The sequence below is a fragment of the Apium graveolens genome, chromosome 10 (assembly GCF_009905375.1).
Source record: "Apium graveolens cultivar Ventura chromosome 10, ASM990537v1, whole genome shotgun sequence".
Taxonomy (NCBI): Eukaryota; Viridiplantae; Streptophyta; class Magnoliopsida; order Apiales; family Apiaceae; genus Apium; species Apium graveolens.
The window spans coordinates 75,337,596-75,344,352 of record NC_133656.1 but is presented as its reverse complement, the minus strand read 5'-3'; the positions used below and the strand labels follow the sequence as shown (position 1 = coordinate 75,344,352).

At 38.6% G+C, this 6,757-nt stretch overlaps 1 non-coding gene across 1 annotated transcript; it reads left to right on the top strand.

Annotated features, from left to right (window-relative positions):
* Positions 1-2,420: 2,420 nt before the first annotated feature.
* On the top strand, positions 2,421-2,527 carry LOC141694292 (small nucleolar RNA R71). Its single transcript, XR_012563612.1, has one exon. It is a non-coding gene; the product is annotated as a small nucleolar RNA R71 (small nucleolar RNA).
* The last annotated feature ends 4,230 nt before the right edge of the window (positions 2,528-6,757 follow it).

Sequence of the window (6,757 nt, the reverse complement as noted above, 5' to 3'; positions counted from 1 at the left end):
AGTCTTTACTTGATTCTCTGGTGCAATACATATCTGATTATACCCCGAATAGCCATCCAGAAGACAATAATACTCATGACCAGCCAACCTGTCAAGCATCTGATCAATGAATGGCAGAGGGAAGTGATCCTTCCTTGTGGCCTTGTTCAACTTTCTGTAGTCCATGCATACCCTCCATCCTGTGACTGTTTGAGTGGGGATGAGCTCGTTCTTCTCATTTGCTACCACAGTAATACCTCCTTTCTTAGGTACACATTGCACGGGGCTCCCAAGAACTGTCAGAAATAGGATATATGATTCCTGCATCCAGCCACTACAAAATTTCTTTCTTCACCACTTCTTTTATGACAGGATTAAGTCTGTGCTGTTGCTCAACAGTCGGCTTACTACCCTCCTCTAGCAGAATTTTATGCATGCAGTACGAAGGGCTGATCCCTTTGATATCTGCTATAGTCCATCCAATAGCCGATTTGAATTCTCTCAAGATCCTCAAGAGTTTGTCCTCCTCACTACCTGAAAGGTCAGATGCAATAATAACGGGTAAAGTAGATGCATCACCTAAAAAGGCATACCTCAAGTGTTCAGGCAATGGTTTAAGTTCCAAGGTAGGTGCTTCCTTAATAGATGGTTTGAGCTTTCCTTCAGCATATTTGAGGTCAGAAGTACCAAGAGATTCAAACAGCATGTCTAGTTTTCGCCTCCAAGGAGAAGCATTTAGATATTGTAGTTGCTCATTGCCATCCTCATCATCACTGTCAAACTCCCCCACTAAGGCTTTCTCTAATGCATAAGACATTAGCATATGATCAAGTTCTGAAGTAACCACAGAATCAATCAAATCCACCTTTAAGCACTCCTCGTCTTCTGTAGGGAAATTCATCGCTTTGAATACATTGAATGTCACATCCTGATCCTGCACCCTCATAGTAAGTTCACCTTTCTGCACATCTATCAAGGTACGGCCTGTAGCCAAGAAAGGTCTCCCCAAGATTATGGGAATCTTCTTATCTTCCTCAAAATCCAGAATAACAAAGTCTGCAGGAAAGAAGAGCTTATCCACCTTTACTAGCACATCCTCCACTATGCCTCGTGGGTATGTAATAGAATGATCAGCCAATTGTAGAGATATGTAGGTGGGCTTTGGATCAGGCAAATTCAATTTTTTGAAGATAGACAACGACATCAGATTGATGCTTGCTCCCAAATCATACAGGCACTTGTCAAAAGAAAACTTGCCAATGGTGCAAGGAATGGTGAAGCTACCTGGATCTTTAAGCTTTGGAGGTAATTTTTGTTGCAACACATCACTACACTCTTCCATTAGAGCAACGGTCTCAAGGTCATTCAGTTTCACCTTCCTTGAAAGAATACTCTTCATAAATTTCGCATAACTAGGCATTTGCTCAAGAGCCTCAGCGAAAGGTATATTGATGTGAAGTTTCTTGAACACCTCCAGAAACTTACCGAACTGCTTATCCAGCTTTTGTTGTTGCAATCTCTTAGGGAAAGGTGGTGGAGGATAGAGCTGTTTCTCCCATGAATTACCCTCAGGCAGAGTGTGTTCAGCAGTAGTCTTCCTTGGTTCCGCCGCTTTCTCCTTTTGCTTAGCTTCTTCATCTCCAACTTCAGCTTCTCCGTCTTTTGCTTTTTCAACATCAACAACTTTTCCAGACCTTAAGGTAATAACCTTGACTTTCTCTTTAGCTTCCTTTCTACCTGGCACTTCAGTATCACTGGGAAGTATGCCCGGTTGACGATTGAGCACTGCATTGGCTATTTGACCGATTTAATTTTCCAAGGTCTTGATAGAAACATCCTGACTTTTGCACAACAGCTTGAGTTCCTCAAAATCGGCACTAGAAGGTGGAGCAGCACCTCCTTGTTGAGGATATGATTGTCTTGGAGCATACTGTTATGGTTGCTGGAATCCAGGTGGATTAAACTGTTTAATTACGCCTTGCTGATATGGTTGCTGAATAGCATTCTGATTATTACTCCAGCTGAAATTTGGATGATTTCTCTTATTAGGATGATAAGTAGCTGGCACAGGCTGCTGCGGTCACTGATAATTGTTCACATACTGAATAGATTCATTAACAAGGGAACACTGAACCGTAGCATGAGAACCTGCACAAAGCTCACAGACCATAGCTATCTGATTGACTCCATAGGTGGATAAAGAATCGACCTTCATAGACAGCGCTTGGAGCTGCGCTACAATAGCTATAGCTGTATCAACTTCCAGAATACCTGCTACCTTCCCAGGCATCATCCTTTGAGTTGGGTTTTGATTCTCATTTGCAGTCATAGTCTCAATAAGATTATAAGCCTCAGTATAGCTTTTGGCCCACAAGGCACCTCCAGCTGCTGCATCGAGCCCCAAACCATTATAGAAACCAGTGATCACCATCCAATCAGGCATACCATGATGTGGACACTTTCTCAACATCTCCTTGTAGCGCTCCCAAGCTTCGCACATGGATTCTGTAGGTTGCTGCGCAAACTGAGTAAGAGCACTCCTCATAGCCGCAGTTTTTGCCATTGGATAAAACTTTACCAGGAACTTTTGTGCAAGATCTTGCCAAGTAGTGATGGACCCAGCTGGTACAGAATGTAACCAGTCCTTAGCTTTATCCCTCAGAGAGAATGGGAAAAGCCTCAGCTTGATAGCCTCATCAGTAACACCATTATATTTGAAAGTACTACAGATCTCGATAAAATTCCTGATGTGCATGTTGGGGTGTTCAGTAGCAGCACCTCCGAAAGAAACAGAATTCTGCACCATCTGAATAGTGCCTGGCTTGATTTCAAAAGTGTTAGCCTGAATAGCCGGATAAAGGATGCTTGACTGAATGTCATCAATTTCAGGCCGAGAAAAGTCCATAAGAGCTGGATCTGTCGGAACTATACGATCACCCATGATTACTGGTTCTTTCTGCTCACTCTCTGTATCTGAATCTTCAAAATCTATCTTCTCCGGAATACCAAGAACTTCTTCTGTCTCCTCAGCCGTATCTAAAGTCCTCTTGCGAGTACGAGAACGTGTTTGCATAAACGCTCGCTAAAGTACCGGAAACACAACCAGAAACAATAGTAACATGTCTTAATCAATGAGTCCTAATGACCACTGATGGTAAGTACATAAACTAATAAAAATACGCCGAGTCCCCGACAGCGGCGCCAAAAACTTGTTAGGGTGGAAAACACGCGCTAATAATACACGCAAGTATACGCGTTCGCACGTAATATAGAATACTTTCTAGTTCGTTCCCATAGAGACTCAGACTAATTATGTTCAATTAACACTCACTCACCAATGTATAATTACTTCTCAATGTCAAGACAATAACACTTAGAATTGATTAACTAATTATTAACTACAATTAACTACGAGAATTAAACACTTAATTAACACTTGAATTAACAATATTAAACACACATGAGATCACAACTTCATTACTACTTCCTTCAATAGCTATTGTTATTACCCTTAGCATGTAACGGTGATGATATTAATCGAACAACACGAAACTGATACAAGCCAACTTTCGTTGTACTAATACCATTCTACCAAGCATCCACAATTAAGATAGAAGTTGAATGGGTATCAATTATGTTGAGACCCTATATGTCTGCCGAATTTGACAACATAACGATTTAAGCACAAGTTATTCCTTATGATTACACAGGGCAAGTAAAATGGTTAGAGTTACCCACTAATCATGTATACACATACATGAACCTATGCTAGCATGGCAAGTTTTTAAACCTCAAGATCCAATGTCGCTTCACAAGAGATTAACACCCTATCTTATATGTTCGCAACGCACATAAGACGAATAAGCACAACCAATACTAGATAACATACAATCATCACACACTAAGGTACTAAACAACTAACTAAAGAATTCCATAGCAAATCCGTTATGACCCCATGATCACGATTAGCCCATGATTGAACTCATCGTCACCATGGGTTCATATGAAAACATGATAATAACACATGAGAATAATAACTAAAACTACTTATATTAAACCAGAGTACGTCACAAGAGTAAATAGGTTCAAAGTAAAGAAAACTAGCATCCAGTGTTACAACGAAATAAAGAATCACAAGAAAATATGCTTCCTCTTCGTTGCGATGTGCTAAAACGGTCTTCTTCCTTATCTCCCCGCTCCTCGATTGATACTATAATTCAACTCTACGTGAAACGTCTCTGAAAACTACTTATATAGGAGTCCCGCAAAACCCAGCTATCTCAAAAGTTGGAAGCTCAACAGAATTAGGAGTCTAAAAATAATAATTTAAATTTACGTCCCTGAGTGGCCGCTCAGCAATCCTGAGCGGGCGCTCAGCTTCCTGAGCGGTCGCTCAGCAGAGCTGTGCGGGCGCTCAGACCCCTTCTGGAAAAAACTCTATTTTTGCTCCCGTTCTTTGCTGCATTCTGCTCCTATCTTCCCACTTGCAATGCCAAACACATGCCAAGGCTTATTCTTGATAAAATCTCTCCACAAACGCAAGTAATACCCTGAAATGCACAAATACTAGAAAAATGCATCAAATACACAAAATACTTGATTTCAAGACATCAATTTAAGCTATTATAAGACGTTCTAAGTGGTATAAAATGCCACTTATCATGTGGTGATTGTATGATAGCCTAGTTTTGGTTGTGCTTATTCGTCTTATGAGCGTCGCGAACTTATAAGATAGTGTGTTAATCTTTAATGACGCGAAAGTGAATTTAAGGGTTTAGAACTTGCCATTCTAGCATAGGTTGATGTATGTGATATGCATGATTCGTAGGTAATTTTAACCATCTTACTTGCCCTATGTAATCACGAGAGATAACTTGTGCATTAAACCATTATGTTGTCAAATTCTATAGACATATATGGTCTCAATATAATTGGTGTTTATTCAGCTTCTATCTCTTTTGTGGATGTCTGGTAGTATGGTATTCGTACAACGAAAGTTGGTGTTTATCAGTTCGTGTTATCTGATTAGTGCCATCACCATTACATGCTAAAGTTAAGAACGAAAAGGCTATTGAGTGAAGTATTTTATGAAGTTAGAATCTCATGTTTGTGTCATATGTTATTCAACTCTCTTTAATCTGTTAGTTTATGTTCTTTAGTATAATCTCTTAGTTAAGTGTAGTATAAACAATCTCAATTTGTTATTCATCTTAGCATTGGATAATAACCATACTAGTGTTGTATAGATACATTGATTGAGATTAACCTAAACCTATCCATGTGGGAATGAACTAGAATTTATTCTATATTACTTGCGAACGCGTATATTTGCATGTAATTTTAGCGCGTGTTTTTGCCCTAACACCCTCCCCTCCCCAAGAAGAAAAACAAAAAGAAACAAAGAGATGGTATCAAAAGGAAAAATTTCCCTGTTAGGTTACCCATTAAGTTGTTGTCCATTAATGGATATAAATATAGTAAAATTTATTACAATGTATGTTAGGTCACACACACTGTAGAAGGGGGTTGAATACAGTGTATACTATAATCAAATTGAATTAAGAACACAAGTATGAAACACAGAATAATCTCATTAATAAAACAGTATTGCAATGGAACCGTTCTCTCTCAGTGATGAACAAATATCACGAGAGCTGCTAGGGTTACAATGAATAATATTCTCGATAATGATTAACACATCTAGTGTAAACCCTATGATGTGTTTATATACCACACAGTTACAAGATAATCTATAATTGATATCGAATATAACTCTGCATCCTAAAATATATCAATTAGTTATCTTTTCCTCCAAGTCTTCTATTCTTCATAGAATTCTTCTCCATGCATATTTCTTCTTGTGTTACTCTTAATCTTCTTTCCTTTCAATCAACCGTGTAATATATAATAGATGATGTCAAAGAATTATGCCTCAGAAGAATGTCAAAGATTACTGGAGCTAATAATATCATCAACATCTATGATCTGAGTATATCAGAAGATCAGAAGAGTTGAAGGAAGCAGGCAAGAGCAGAATATCAAAGGATGGAAGATTTCTGAATATAAAAGCTGGCTCTTTGTCAAGTTATAGGATATGGATATTAGCTAGATATCCTAAGCCAGATTTGCTGAAACTAATAGAGGCTCTAACTGACACCCCCATCCTAGAAGAATTGGAAATACTTGTGCAAATTAAGAACATAATTGAGAAAGAATCAGACAGCTCAGTCTTTACTTAATTATTGTAAACTGTCAAATATTCATGTACAAGTGTTGTATCAGCTTTTGTATTATTTTATTTTCATTCTTTAACTTGGGGTTAGTCTTGTTAACAGGCATGAATTTGTGATAAGCAATCTTCTCACAAATTGGGGGAGATTGTTATGCAAGACATGCCTGTATCATAACAAGACTAAGTCATACTGACAACCCTAAGATTAGTTGTATTGTAACCTTAATCTGTAATTCATACTTGTAACACTTAATGTCTGTAAAATGTAAATGGAGCAGACTGGAGCATTTTTCTCTAAACAGTGTCAAGCCTAAGAATTCTATCTGGAAGAAGATCAAGAAGATCATGCCTCAGAAGAATTATGAAGAAGCTTGGAGTTGAATAAATCTGTTTGGTGTAAAACATTCTAAGTCAAGATCTCTACAAGTCACAGAATTAGTGTTATGGAGAAATCATTCGAGAACTCCAGAATGACTTATCGAGAAGTCATTTAAACTCCAGAGAGTACCGACGGATGAGCAATATCTACTCGACGGATGAGCAATA